At 41.8% G+C, this 16,328-nt stretch overlaps 1 protein-coding gene and 1 long non-coding RNA gene across 4 annotated transcripts in view; one reads left to right on the top strand and one right to left on the bottom strand.

The window, feature by feature from the left end:
• FNDC3A (fibronectin type III domain containing 3A) overlaps positions 1 to 16,328 on the top strand; it is a 381,088-nt gene that overhangs the window by 7,173 nt on the left and 357,587 nt on the right. The window lies entirely within an intron of this gene.
• Positions 340 to 16,328, bottom strand: part of LOC143817030 (uncharacterized) — a 29,230-nt gene continuing 13,241 nt past the window's right edge. The window contains exon 3 of the long non-coding RNA XR_013224047.1: positions 340 to 1,415. This is a non-coding gene — a long non-coding RNA (uncharacterized LOC143817030). The remainder of the gene's footprint in view (positions 1,416 to 16,328) is intronic.

Here is a 16,328-nt window from a genome sequence, read left to right on the forward strand (position 1 = left end):
GCCGTGTACAGTACCATGTTAACCTATAGAAAATAAAAACCGCTGTGCATATGCTGTGGAAAAAACCGCGCGGAAACGCTGCGGTTTATTTTCCGCAGCATGTCAATTCTTTGTGCGCATTCCGCAGCGGTTTTACACCTGCTCCATATAAAAAAAAAACGCAGGTTTAAAACCGCGGTAAATCCGCAGGAAAAACGCATTGTTTTTGCCCTGCAGATATATCAAAATCAGTGTGGAAAAATCCGCACACCAGTCCGCAGCGTGTGCACATAGCCTAAAGGTATACAGCCCCCTTTTTTATCGTTCTTTTGGCACCCTGCACATTATACTCTTATTAGTCCTTTTCTGTCTATTTGACACTCTGCACTTTGCACCTTATATTCCTATATGTCCCTCTACTTGCATTTGACGCACTGCTTGTAAATTACTTTAATTGCATTTTTCATTTGGACACTGTTAAAAATTTTTTTTGCATCTTTGGGGGTCTGATTTCTATACAGATTGATTATGATTATTATGTTTTATCACTAACTTATTCAATTATACATGCAATTACTTTTGTAGACATTATTTATTTGCAGCTATTTTCACCGGGGTTTTTTTTTTCTGCCCATTTTTTTTTTTTTTTATTTTTCAATTTATTTTGTGTAATTTTTTTTTCCTATATCCGATTTATCTTTGGGCGCTGTTTTATGTGATCACATGTATATATTTTAATATTTATTACATTCTTCTATTGTGATCAATAATCAAGAATATATTTTAATTCATCTAAATTGTTTTCCCTTCTGGTCCGCTACTTTTTATATTAGGCTCATATATTCAACTATATATTTATAAAATATTTTCTTAAATATATTTTTATACAACACTGTCCTGATACGTGCACATGTTTTTTTTATTCAATACTACTGTTTGCCACTATATGTTTAATAAAGGCAATTTTATTTGAATATTTCTTGTCCAGTATTTTATGATAGTCCACCATTTCAGAGTTTTCCTTCCTACTTTGCAATAGGTGTGTGAAGAGAAAAAGCACACTGAATCAAAGCAGTCATATATACTCTAGTCTAAGCAATGTAAAGTAGATGGAATTATTGTATGTAGATATTTACTTAAAGGAATGAATGGCAGACCATTCAGATAGTCAACAGGTGTGTACTGTACAATGCAGTGCAAATGCACTGCTGCCAAAATGCTGCTATTCATGATCATGGTCACGCACCCTTAGGACCCAATGGTATGACCACAATACTCGGGTGACTGGAGCGCACAGTTTCTGTCAGTCTGTACCCCACTCTGGGTGTTCTCAGGTAGGAGATGTCCGCGTTTCTCTCCTGAGCTGCGCACTTCTTAAGTCTTGTTTTTTCGCTGACTTGTGGGGGGTCTCATGACCCAGACTCCCATCAATATGCCTGCAATTAAAGGGATATAAAAATGTATTGTTTGCTAATGCTTAGTTAATTTTTTAAGTAGAGGTATGGGAAGATATATGGCATAATGCACTTACTGTAAATGAAAATAATTTTACTATTCATGTAAGTGTTTCTTTATTTGTAGACCCCCCCCCCCCCCCCCCCCCAAGTGCAGAACTGCAGAACCGCTTTTAGAGGATGGAGCAGTTTCATGTTAGATGTGAACATTCCCTATATTTTTAACAAGAAGCAGCTGACACACAGTAGTAAGGTATAACTCTGCTTCTCTTTGTAAAGTGGGAGTAGGAGCTTTATGTAGGTCAGTAAGTGACATTAAGTTACCCCTTCCATGAATAAACACGGAAATGTCGAAAGACTAATAAACTATAATGAACGCAAGTTCTTTCCTTGGTATTTCTCGTACCCAAAAAAACTGCCGTCTGACCAAAAAAACTGCCGTCTGAACACACACACACACACACACACACACACACACACACACACACACACACACACACACACACACACACACACACACACACACACACTGTTTTTTTTTTTTATAGACATGCAACACTTTAAAGCTTATTGAAAGACAGGTGACCTATTGCTCAATAAAAGACAATAAGTAATCTTTCAGTATGCATCAAATGAATTAAACTGTGGGATGCGGAAGCATTGCTCAGTGATCGCTTCCTGCTGGAGGCGCTGTTGGTGCAGGGTCTTGTTGCCCCAATGACACATGATTGACGTGATCACGCAGTTGTGTCACTGACCAATCCACTCCCTACAATTTGCATATGTCTCATGTAACTAGACTAAAAATGAATGTAGGAAAGAATCGACAGACTGCAGTGTCCACATCCTGTAAATTATCACCAACCGTCTGCTGCTGAGATAAACCGGCGCGGATGGCCTTTATCAGACTGGAGATGACATTATGACATGGGACCATTATTCTTCACGTCCTGTTTGGCCATGCAGCCTTGTCATGTCCACGTTACGTTCATATCAGTGCACATGTGTAAACGGCCATTGACGACTGCAGGTATTTGTGCGGATGGGACAATGTCCTATGCTGACACTGAACTTCTGGTCCTTAGGCAATGCTTTTAGGCTAATGAGACTCATTTCTGCAAATGATGGTGCAGATTTATCAATACTTTTCTAAGGCCCCATTCAGACTTCCGATACATCACGTATAGCAGTTGTACTTGTGGAGGTCAATGGGGCCATTCAAATGGCCGTGATTTTTCAAAGTCCACAGAAAATTGCGCAGACGTGTCCAATTTTGATCTAAGGGTCCGATCAAAATAATCAATGCAAGACTGTGTTCATGAAAGATTCAGACTGCACTCTGATGCAAAGAATCCATTTTTTCACGTAAGTCGTGTTTGATTTTGGATTCCCAAATCCTTTTGTTCTCTGCGCCGCCGTCAAAGGAGTCTGGTAGTGGCTCTCTCCTCTGTATGGAGGAGTCGGGGGAAGAGCTCCTGGATTAACCTTCATACGACCAACTGTTGGGCCCCTTAGACTAAACCATTTTTTCATAGCTCTGTTGTATCTGTTTGTTTAGCCTATGTTTACATGATTTTTTATTTGCTGCAGAAATGTGCAGCGCAATTATGGCGTACGTTGTTGCACAGAATAACATGCCAATTTCCCATTAAACACTTCCCTTTTCAATGAGGCCACACCCCTATGTCAGACAAGCTGCAGAATGTTTTTGGCACTTATTACTCCAATATTCTGGCACCTTTTATGTAGCTTTATATGGTAAATTTTCCCCAATATCTGCTGTTTACTAGATGATCTTGGTCGTTTCCATATAAACGGGGTTGACATTGGCGACGGCGCATCAGCACACGTCTCCTTTTTCCCTGGGAAAGTATTAGATGTCAGCCATCACTTGTTGTCCACCTAACACTTGGGGGATGGAGTCTGCCATAGTGTGAACTATTCACAGAGTAGCTCTTTTGATCCAATTTGGTCCAGTTTCATGTGGTTTTTTTTTTTTGCTCATTCTTGGTCCACAGAAAGGAAACCACTGGCATGGACTAAAATGGGTATATGTTCTGTCTGTGACATACATAGATAAAACACGTATGACAACTTCAAGGGACAACTTCGTCTAGTTGTCAGATAACTTCTTTTTGGTATATGGTGGGCCTGGTATTTATTTATTTATTGACAATGGGATTTTATGGGCAACATGTCCCATTCTACGATGGAAGATCCTCCAATGTAGGCTTAAAACAAGTAGTAAAATGGGAGCCCAACAAATTTATTTTTGCTTACACTTTTTAATGTGAAAGGGAAGATTGTGACTCCGCATGTGAATCCACATCATTTTTACATGTGATTTCTGAGCAGCAACACAAGTGCGGTGTGTATAGGGTCTTACCAATTCACTTTTGCAGTCAGTGGACAGTTCTGCTGAGTGAACTCGGACACGCATGCTTCCAATGAAAACTCAGTGGCAACCTCTACGAGTTATAAGTAAATGTGTTATGCGTTTGCCTTTGGCTTCACCCTTTGCTCTGCAAGCTGTAATTCTAAAATCTGCATTGCAGGTCAATTTCTGCCCTGATTTTGGATATGTTTACCCTGCGTGTGAATGATATTTGGTAGAATCTCATCTACTTCAGCTTGTACTTGAATAGCTTGAATATGCACAGCGTAGTCTCAGCACGTCTTTGTTATTTCGCTTCTTTTTACATATTTGGCATTGAGGATTAAAATATTAGATGGAAATTTTATTTTGGTTTGACCTTGGTAGTCAGTCACTTACCGGCCGGATTCAAAGAGCTCCATGCACGGCCAAACAACAAGCTCCATGTTTGCTCAGGTTAGAACATTTGGTGTTTACTTTTCCGTCCCCGTTCGCCCACTCATGCCTTCACAAGTGGTCAGTGTAGATGTAACCTTGGATCCTACCTGCGCACCTGCGTATGATATGTACAGTTTGGCAGCAAGTTGTCACGTTGGCGCCAAAGTATTACTGCCGCTTGATCTCTAGGAAATGATATGTAGGAGTCGGTGTTTTGGGATTCGAGCAGTGCAAGCTGGTCCTAGACTAATGAAAGTCAGAGACATCTCTCCATGATTTTGTGCGGACCACTTAGTCCACAAAAAAACACGGATATGTCACCAGCCTAATAAACTATAATGAAAATGAGTTCCTTCTGACATCCGACTAGGCACACACAAACATACATGCTGTACTTGTCTGCTCTTCTTTTTTTTTATTAGATCTCTGCAATGTGACATTCCTCTGGACTGCGGCCGATTGTCTGATATCCAGCTTTAGAAACCCCCGGCCAAGACCCCAGCGCTGCAAAGCAACAGTGCTAACCACTGTGCCGCCCTGATCAGTAAAGGTTCTATTTCCACCCCCTTTACCACTCTTAATAATGCAATAGTCGTGGGACTCAGTGGTGTAACCACTGGGCCCAGAGGGTCAGGGGACCGCTGACGCCAGCAGCTGAAGTATATTGCAGCGCACAGACAGATCGGGTCCGTGTGCCACAATACATGATGTTGGCCAGTCCTAGGCGAGCAGCTGATGTCTGCATGCACGTGACACTACATGCTCCTGTTGCATGTTGAAGTCAGCTGCCGACTTCACAAGAGGACGTGCGCAGGAGCGAAAAGAAGGTGAATTATTATATTTTTTTAATAAAAGGGTCCATACTAGTATATGGATGACTATGGGGGTGCATTATACTACATGAATGACTATGGGTTGTGCATTATACTTTATGGATGACTATTGGGGTACATTATACTACATGGATGACTGAGATGTGCATTATTTTATATGGAGGACTATGGGGGGTGCATTATACTTCTCCTATGGAGCCCATGACTTCTGTATATGCTTCTTGTGAGTATAATGGTTTATTTTCTTCTATACATTAAAGAACAGCGGCAGAATGAGGGACATATACCAGGATAAGGGACATATAGCAGAATGGGTGATATACTGTATGTGCCAGGATGAGGGAGAATATGTATAGAATTTATTCAGGATGAGGAAAGGGGTCTGGGCCAGATGTTGCACCAGGGCCCATCCGACACTAGTTATGCCACTGCTAGGACTGATTTAGCAATGCCTCACTTTCACTAGTATTTTCTTTGCATCAAGTGGTCAGGAAATTCCATAGGCCAGAACCTTACTGATCATAAAGTGATGGTATAGCCTAGTACTGTGTGATCACTTTATGTGGTAGGAGTAACCTTTTACTCCATTGTTGCTGTCTGATGTACAGTGAGAGTATAGGGGGGCTAAGAAGCTAGCTCCATGCACCGCTAGCTTCTTAGCCCCCTATAGAGCAGAGCTAAATCTGATATTGGTCAGGAAGCAATCATCAGAAAATGACTTGTTTAAATCAAGTTTTTGGGTTGCATGAAAGGAAAAAAAAAAGCAAAAATGACTTTTTTTTTTTTTTTTTAAATAAAATTCGTAATCTTGCCAGTCTGTTTTTTTTTTTTTTTTTTTTTTTTTTTTTTTTTAATAAAGACTCTCCTGTCTTTTGTGGAAGAGTTTATAGAAGTTTCATTTTATGCTACTTTCACACTAGCGTCGTGCACTGCATGTCGCTATGCGACGTTGCGGCGCACCGACGCTAGCTGTGAAAGCCCCGCACAACGGGGGCAGCGGATGCTGTTTTTCAACGCATTCGCTGCCCCATTGTGAGGTGCGGGGAGGTCGCGCATGCGCGGTCAGAAATGCTGGACACGACACACCAAAAAAAAGTTACATGTAACGTTTTTTAATGGCGACGGTCCAACGCAACCGTCGCACGACGGTTGCGACGTGTGGCAATGCGTCGCTAATGCTAGTCTAAGGAGGAAAAACGCATCCTGCAAGCATTTTTGCAGGATGCGTTTTTTCTACAAAACGACGCATAGCGACGTGCAGTGCACGATGCTAGTGTGTAAGTAGCCTAAAGAGGCAGGATTATAATGCCATGTAACACCCCTCTCCTTTCACATTGATCTTCACACAGGCTCATGACACACTGGTAAGGAATGGTCCAAAACTGGGATTCTCAAAGGAAGTGTCTTCAAACAGGAAGTAGAAATAAAAATAAATCAGTTAGCTAGTATAGTGAGGAAAGATTGGGAATGTATATTTAAAGTGTATTGGAAAAAAATAGAGTATGATAAAAAAATAGACCTTTAGGATTAAAGTTAATTTGTGTTTCAGACCATCCCTTTAATGAAAGATAGGCTCGGGATCTGACCATACTGCTATGTACATGTGTTATTTACTGAAACAAAAGGAAGTTGTAGTCTTAAAAAAAAAAAAAAAAGCCCGAACACCCCCCAGAGACCCCTTTAGTGGTTAATGACAGCCAAAGCTTTTCTGCAGAAATCACCCCGTTCTCTCTGCCGTCACAATTAGGCTGTGTGCACACTTTGCTGTTTTTTCGCTATAAAAATGCATTAACACATACATATGCATCCCATCATTTAGAATGCATTCCGCAATTTTTGTGCACATGATGCGCTTTTTTCCACGAAAAAAACTCATTGCGGTAAAAAACGCAGCATGTTCATTAATTTTGCGGATTTTTTTGCGTTTTTCCCTTAATTTAATGCATTGGGAAGCTCCGGAAAAAACAAACGCGCAAAAAAAAAACCGCATGCGGATTTCTTGCAGAAAATCAGGAAATTTCTACAAGAAATCCTGAACGTGTGCACATAGCCTTAGTCTATTGGCCCCATCAGGCATCCGGACCCCGTTTTGCAGGAGATTTTGGTCATATGCCCCAATGGGAACACAACGCAATGTGAAAGCACCCTAAGACCAGTGTATGTGCATCCAGATCTGCTTTTCTGTGCAGGGCTACTCACAAAATTCACCATTTGAGATGTGCTCTTCATACCAGTTTGCTAGACGTGGAGCTGCTGCACCAAGCTGGCAGACATCGCGAGACCCACACATGATGGTACCGCGAGCCACAGGTTGGGGACCCTACCCTAATGTAATATATACAACCTACTGTATTCCCTCTGTATTGTACATGAATTTATACATCCAATTGCAGTGGAACCTGATTAGTCAGTGAGGAGCCGGTATTAAAATTTGTTAGGGCTGCTGTTCTGTGCTTTGTTACTTCTATTCGCTTTATCAATGACTTACCTGCAGCAGTCTCCTGGACCAGATATTATGCTGATGCGGTGTGTGTTGCTGCATAGGGAAGGGTGGGTTTAGGTACTGTTACAGGGGGAGTACTCACTGCTGGTCTGGAGCAAAGCACAAGGGATGATGGGAAATGTAGTCAGAAGGGAGCAAAGAAATCCGAGGAGGAAATGATGGCTGTGACGGCAGAGAGCACAGGAAACCTGAAACTGGCAGGAAAGGTATATGGTGTTATTTAGGGGCATTATTCTTAGGTATTTATGGCAAAACCAGTAATTTTGTTAGTCATGGGGTCTTTTCAAAGGGATTCTCTCACCAAGACAACCACTTTTAAAGTGATCTGACCCGTATATTTATTTGTTTTTTTTTTGTTTTTTTGTATACATGCACGTTTTTCTAAGAACAGTAACATCTGTCCTGAGGAATACAGGAGGGGATACGTTCTGTCCTGCTTAAATTTCCACGTCTGTCTCGCTCCCATTTGTTTTATTATAGGTCTTTCATTTAAGAGCAGACACTTTGAGAGTTCGGAGGCTGCTTGGCCTGTCTTATTATCCTGCCAAAGAAAATGACAAGCCAGTAATCAAGGCGCCCACATCAGCAGAACTGGGCTATAAACATGGCCCTGTGACAGGCCGGACCTACCTAGGTGGTTATAGCAATCTGGCAGAATAAAATACACTTGGCTCATTTATGTAGATTACATAGTGTAAATAAGTGTTTCCCTCCATGTCTAGAGCGCAAGATCTGCAGGAAATCATAGTCAGATACATCAACAGTTTGAGCTTAAGGTACCTTCACACTAAACGACGCTGCAGCGATATCGACAACGATGCCGATCGCTGCAGCGTCGCTGTTTGGTCGCTGGAGAGCTGTCACACAGACCGCTCTCCAGCGACCAACGATGCCGAGGTCCCCGGGTAACCAGGGTAAACATCGGGTTACTAAGCGCAGGGCCGCGCTTAGTAACCCGATGTTTACCCTGGTTACCATTGTAAATGTAAAAAAACCAAACAGTAAATACTCACCTTCTGCTGTCTGTCACACGTCCCTCGCCGTCTGCTTCCCGCACTGACTGTGAGCGCCGGCCGTAAAGTGAAAGCAGAGCACAGCAGTGACGTCACCGCTGTGCTGTGCTTTCACTTTACGGCCGGCGCTCAGTCAGTGCGGGAAGCAGACGGCGAGGGACGGGTGACGGACAGCAGAAGGTGAGTATTTACTGTTTGTTTTTTTCACATTTACAATGGTAACCAGGGTAAACATCGGGTTACTAAGCGCGGCCCTGTGCTTAGTAACCCGATATTTACCCTGGTTACCATTGTAAAACATCGCTGGCATCGTTGCTTTTGCTGTCAAACACGACGATACACGCCTATCTGACGACCAAATAAAGTTCTGAACTTTCAGCAACAACCAGCGATATCACAGCAGGATCCTGATCGCTGCTGCGTGTCAAACACAACGATATCGCTATCGTTATCGCTGCAAAGTCGTTTAGTGTGAAGGTACCTTAAGATGTAACTCAGAGGAGAGCTTTTTTATTTATTTATTAATTTTTAGGCTATGTGCACACGTCAGGATTTCTTGCAGAAATTTCCTGAAAAAAACCCCCAGACATTTCTGCCACAAATCCGCATGCGTTTTTTCGCGGTTTTTTTTTCGCGGTTTTTCCCCAATGCATTAAATAGCAAAAAATCCGCAAAATTAATGAACATGCTGCTTTTTTTACTGCGATGCGTTTTTTTTCACGGGGAAAAAAACGCATCATGTGCACAAATTGCTGAATGCATTCTAAATGATAGGATGCATATGTATGCGTTTTTATAGCGAAAAAACGCGAAAGTTCCTGAACATGTGCGCATACCCTTAAATCTACCTCCTGATAAGTTCAGATATCTAAGGCCAGGCTTTACCCTCATGTCAGTGGCTCCATCGGGGCTTTGGTGTGAAGCTGTGGAGATTTTAGGTGCATGCACTTACAAGCCCATTCACTGTAATGAAGCAGAGTCACTTTGTGCTCAGTCTGACATAATTTTCATCCATATTCACTGTCACGATAATGTAGAAATGTCATAATGTCAGACTAGTTCTAGAAAGTACCATATCAGACACACACTGCAGTTTCGACCCCCCCCCCCTTTCTCCCACTCTGCATTCGCTCATACAACAAACAAAGCCCTATGGCAGAGGTGTCAAACTGCATTCCTCGAGGGCCGCCAACAGGTCATGTTTTCAGGATTTCCTTATATTGCACAGGTGATAATTTAATCACCTGCACAGAATGATTCCAGCACCTTGTGGAATGCTAAGGAAATCCTGAAAACATGACCTGTTGGCGGCCCTCGAGGAATGCAGTTTGACACCTCTGCCCTATGGCACATACTGTGCAACTTAATACCAATGTGTGAGCAGTGTATGGCTTTTAAACTGCAGACGACCAATCCTGTAAAGCCCCTCGTTTCCCCCTCCCCTTGCCCAAGGAATGCCTTTGTCTGGGGACTCAAAAAACGTAAATTCTGAGAAAAGATGAGTGCATGTCATTACTCAGCCCACTCAGTGATGTCACGACAAGAGGGCATATCTTTACCAATGCTGAATTGGGGGCAGAGTTGGTCCAGGAAGCGAGCTAACAGCTCGGCAAAGCTGTGCTCATACATCTGGATATATGGAAGCCCTTTCTCCTTCATAGCACACGGCCAGTCAAAAGCTGAAATGAGCTGAACGCTATGTATAAAGTGTTCTCTTTTCAATGTTAATCCTATTTTATTTGTAATATACACATGATTTTGTCTTCCTTGTAATATCTTTTTATACCTTGTAAACACTGCCTACCCTTTTTTTGGAGTAAAATATATAATTTACTAGCTTGTCTCTCTGCTCTATAAACTAACTGTCGCTTCCTCTGAAGTGAATTACGCTACTGATTTGGGTTGGCTCCGGACCCGTTAACCTTTGTGGAATCGTAGCTGGTGGCAGCATACTTTGTTCTGTGCTATTGGGAATCTTTGTAGCGACGGCGGCGTTGATAATTATTGTTCCCGCCTGTGTGGAAGTAGTTATATTGCCCTCGCTGCAGCGTGCCCAATAGCCAGTACATAGCAGGCAGCCTTTCTGGTGACTAATTATCCTAGGTGCAGTACCTAATCTGACCTGAGTGTAAAGGGGGTGCCAGAGAGCTGCAAGTTTCAAACCGGAAGTGGGACATGGCTAAATCCCCTTCAGAAGGAACCAGGCGCAACCAAACAACCCTGGTTCGTGACAAATTGGTGTGAGCAGTGGGGACGATATAGGTATCCTCCCCGGGATCCCTGACATATTGTTGGGATCTGTGACATATTGTTGGCAGCACGGTGTGAGCTGTGACATTCACCTTTGGGGTGGTCTCTAAGACGTGCTCGACTGTGTATTTTAGAGCCCACCTCAGATTGGTGGATATGGCCTCATCAGCTACTGCATCCTCCTCTCTGGCCTCTCAACTTCCACACTAGCAGTTCTCCAGTTTATCCTTGATTCCCTGCCCAACTAATTCTCCTCTCCCCTCTGCCTATCCCTTCACTGGTTTCCACTTCTGAAGCAAATCCAGTTTAACCCCTTAACCCCTGGTGCTTTTTTCGTTTTAGTTTTTCTCTCCCGTCCTTCCCAGAGCCATAACTTTTTTATTTTTCCGTCAATATGGCCATGTGATGGCTTATGTTTTGCGGGACGAGTTGTACTTTTGAACAATATTGGTTTTACCATGTCGTGTAGTAGAAAACGGGAAAAAATTCCAAGTGCGGTATAATTGCAAAAAAAAGTGCAATCCCACACTTGTTTTTTGTTTGGCTTTTTTGCTAGGTTCACTAAATGCTAAAACTGACCTGCCATTAAGATTCTCCACGTCATTACGAGTTCATAGATAATAAAGAGCCTAGACATGTTTGGTGTCTAAGTGGTGAAAAACATTTACAAACTTTGCTTAAAAAAAAAAAAAAAGTGCTCCCAAACTTTAAGACCTACTACCAGGCGATACATCTGGCTAGGTGGATGTGCCTGGTTAAATCAAGACATGATCCAAAAACCCCTAATCTTGAACGCTTGTTAATGGGAGGTGAGGCGGAGAAGTATCTCTGGACCTCTGCTGCCCCCCCACAAAATTCTCTGGAGGAAATAACCTGCAACACCCTGACTATAAGGAAGAAGCTAGTCCAGAACAACTGGCCACGTTGCCTTTTTTGGACAGTATGCCTCTGGGAGTTATACCTTGGCTCATTGAACCAAAATATATAGACACATTTGACCTCTGGAAATCCCTGCCGACCCTCCCAATTTCACACCTACTCCCCAACCAAATTAGTTGCACAAACAGTTGGCCTCGAGACGCCAAGAAACACCCCAAAGATTTCATTCAAATCCACCATGTACAATATATTATTTCTAGGCTTAAGTCGGACATCCAAACTAATTCAGATTGGCTCTGGCTGGAACTTCTTCTTAAACTCAACCCTACGCCCCCTAAATTAATTTCCAAACTATATCATAACTTAATCTCCCCTAAATCTTACTTTAAACCCCTATATATCTCCTCATGGGAGTCTGAGCTGAATATATCTCTCTCCAATAGAGAAATTGCACAGGTCTTGGAACACTCACATGGGTTCTCAAGATGTGTCTTGCTCCAGGAGAATGCCTTTAAAGTCCTCTCCAGATGGTACAGAACCCCTGAGTCGCTCTACCACTTTGGCCTCTCGGATTCTCCGCTGTGCTGGAGATGTATGAAGACTAGAGGCTCTTTGGTGCACATTTTTTGGTCATGCCCAATTATCGCTAAATTTTGGGAGGAGATTTTTAATCGACTCCACCAGATGAAACTAATAACGCAGAGTTTGACTCCTCAAGAGGTTCTACTGTCCCTCCCCACGAAGTCCTACAAACCTAAGAAGCATGACCTACTCCCCCTTCTAATAGGCGCTGCCAAGCACTTGATCGCCATACACTGGAGACAAACGTCCCCCCCCTCATATCGATGAATGGCTTAAAAAAGCCCAGGACATCTTCAGGATGGAAGAGCTGACCAGTTGGGATTCACATACGCATGACAAATTCTTTCGTGTATGGCTGCCCTGGCAGCTAGCATCTCAAATTACCCCTTAGTTTCCCATTCACTATCCTCCTTACACAACATTTGGTTGTGCTACTTGTTTCTCCTAAGGTTCTTTTACTGCACTGTGATGGACCCAGATACAGCTCAATTACCTATTTGTTTGAGTCATGATCGATATTCGCCCTGTTCTCTGCTTCCTAATCGGTCATAATTATCTGTTCTGCTCCCCGTATGTTTGTTTTCATTCTGACCGTTTTTTATCTCTGACGGGGTATTTTTGTATAAAGAGCTCTGCTTTGACCGCTTCTCTCCCCCCTCACCTCGAGTCCTCCCCCCCCCCCCCCCGGTACTCCCCCCACTCCCTCTCCCCTTCCTTCTTATTTTTTATTTTTCTTTGATTGTCTCATTGTTATTGTTGGTTTTAATTTCTGTTCGATATCTTCTTGAGACTCAGGTTACGGATTGCGTAGCCTATTACTTGGATCGCATAACAGTTCTGCCACAATCAGAACTGTGGATACTTCCGGCTATTATTCCGTATTGAGGGTTCGGCCGAAATGCGACAGTATATTCCATTTTAAATATGTATCCACCCTTATCTGACTCATGTAACCAGTATGACTGTTTGCCTGTTTATATGTGTTGAAAAGTTTGAAAATAAAAAATTAAAAAAAAAAAAAAAAAAAGTGCAATTTTCCGATAACCGTAGTGTCTCCATTTTTCGTGATCTGGGGTCAGGTGAGGGCTTATTTTTTGCGTCCTGAGCTGACATTTTTAATTATAACATTTTGGTGCAGATATGATCTTTTGATCGCCCGCTGTTGCATTTTAATGCAATGTCGCAGCGACCAAAAAAACATAATTCTGGTGTTTTGACTTTTTTTCTCGCTACGCCGTTTAGCGATCAGGTTAATCCTCTTTTTTTTATTGATTGGGCGATTCTGAACGCGGCAATACCAAATATGTGTAGGCGAAATGGGGGTGATTGGAATATATATATATATATATATATATATATATATAAATTTTTTTTTTTTTTTTTTTTTCATATTTTTAAAAACATTTTTTCTTTACTTTTGGCATGATTCAATAGCAATGATCAGATCGCCTCTATGTAGCAGAATTACTGACAGTTTGACAGCGGCATTTAACTAGTTAATAGACGCGGGTGGATCGTGATTCCACCCGCACCTATTGCGGGCACATGTCGGATGTTCCAAACAGCTGACATGTTCCAGCTTTGAGGTGGGCTCATCGCCGGAGCCCACATCAAAGCTGGGGATACTGCATCGGTGTAATAGTACGTCCGATGGCAGTGAGGGGGTTAAATTACCAACACTGACCTAAAAGGCCGTCCATTAACGGTTTCCTCCATACAACTCTGAACTAGTCTCCCGATACCTCCCGACACGTAAACTCCAGTCCTCACAAGACCCCTCCTCTCCTCTGTCAATTTGCGTTCGTCACCCAATCGCCTCCAAGATTTTTCCCGAACATCCCCATCCTCTGAAATTCAGTGCCGCAGCACGTCCAATTGTCTCCCACAACTGTAACTTTCAGACCCAACCTGAAAACTCATGTCTTCAGGCAACCCTACAGCCTGCAATAACCTCACTGTTGCCTCACTACCACCTCCCTGACCTACTGTCTCATTCCCCAATATCCTGCAGACTGTAAACCCATGAGGGGTCCTGTCCCCCTCTTTATATATGCATTATATGTATATAAACCCTCTTCACATATACAGCACAATCGGATTACTGGTACTTTTAACCAATCTGTTTTATTTGTTTGTTTTTGTTTTTTTTACTATACATTGGGTAGTAGAAGTTTGGAAGTGGTTTTTTTGTGTGTATTTTTTTTCCTGCATAGGAGAAATGTCTGGCATACTGATGGCAAAAATGGATAGAGGAAAAATAGTCCATCTTTTCACCTTTTTCACAGAAATAAAAACAAAAACAGACATCTAAATAAGATGTTAGTTTTTACATTTTTGAAATTTGGTATGCTGCATATGCTTCATGATCTAAGGATTTGTGCTGTGTCTTTATTTACACACATAGCACTCTATGGTTTTGTTTGGGTGTTCCCTCTTTAACCCCTTGGTGACAGAGCCAATTTGGTACTTAATGACCGAGCCAATTTTTACAATTCTGACCACAATCCCTTTATGAGGTTATAACTCTGGAACGCTTTAACAGATCCTGCTGATTCTGAGATTGTTTTTTCATGACATATTGTACTTCATGTTAGTGGTAAAATTTATTCGATATTACATGCGATTATTTATGAAAAAAACGGAAATATGGCAAATTTTTAAAATTTTGCATTTTTCAAACTTTGTATTTTTATTCCCTTAAATCAGAGAGATATGTCACAAAAAATAGTTAATAAATAACATTTCCCACATGTCTACTTTACATCAGCACAATTTTGGAAACAACATTTTTTTTTTTTTTTGTTAGGGAGTTATAAGGGTTAAAAGTTGACCAGCAATTTCTCATTTTTACAACACCATTTTTTTTAGGGACCACATCACATTTGAAGTCATTTTGAGGGATCTATATGATAGAAAATAACCAAGTGTGACACCATTCTAAAAACTGCACCCCTCAAGGTGCTCAAAACCACATTCAAGAAGTTTATTAACACTTTACGTGCTTCACAGGAACGGAAACAATGTGGAAGGAAAAAATGAAAATTTAACTTTTTGCAAACATTTTACTTCAAAATCATTTTTTTTTTTTAAATTTTCACAAGTGTTAAAACAGAAATGTAACCATAAATTTTGTTGTGCAATTTCTCCTGAATACGCCGATACCCCATATGTAGGGGTAAACCACTGTTTGGGCGCACCGCAGAGCTTGGAAGAGAAGGAGCACCGTTTAACTTTTTCAATGCAGAATTGGCTGGAATTGAGATTGGATGCCATGTCACGTTTAGAGAGCCCCTGATGTGCCTAAACAGTGAAAACGCTCCACAAGTGACACCATTTTGGAAACTAGACCCCTTAAGGAACTTATCTAGATGTGTGGTGAGCACTTTGAGCCCCCAAGTGCTTCACAGAAGTTTATAAAGTAGAGCCGTGAAAATAAAAAATCACATTTGTTTACACAAAAATGATATTTTTGCCCACAAATTCTTATTTTCACAAGGGTAACAGGAGAAATTAGACCACAAAAGTTGTTGTGAAATTTCTCCTGAGTATGTCGATACCCCATATGTGGGGGTAAACCACTGTTTGGGCGCACTGCAGAGCTTGGAAGAGGAGGAGTGCTGTTTGACTTTTTCAATGTAGAATTGGCTGGAATTGAGATCGAACGCCAGGTCTCATTTGCAGAGCTCCTGATGTACCTAAACAGTAGAAACCCCCCACAAGTGACCCCATTTTGGAAACTAGACCCCCTAAAGAGCTTATCTAGATGTGTGGTGAGCACTATGATCCCCCAACTGCTTCACAGAAGTTTATAATGTAGAGCCATGAAAATAAAAAAAATCATATTTTTTCCACAAAAATGATCTTTTCACCCCCAAATTTTTACTTTCACAAGGGTAACAGGAGAAATTGGACCTCAAAATTTATTGTGCAATTTATGCTGAGTAGGCTGATACCCCATATGTGGGGGTAAACCACTATTTGGCCCGCATGGCAGAGAAGGGAAGGAGCGCTGTTTTGGAATCC

Source organism: Ranitomeya variabilis, chromosome 3, assembly GCF_051348905.1.
Source record: "Ranitomeya variabilis isolate aRanVar5 chromosome 3, aRanVar5.hap1, whole genome shotgun sequence".
In the NCBI taxonomy this organism is placed as follows: domain Eukaryota; kingdom Metazoa; phylum Chordata; class Amphibia; order Anura; family Dendrobatidae; genus Ranitomeya; species Ranitomeya variabilis.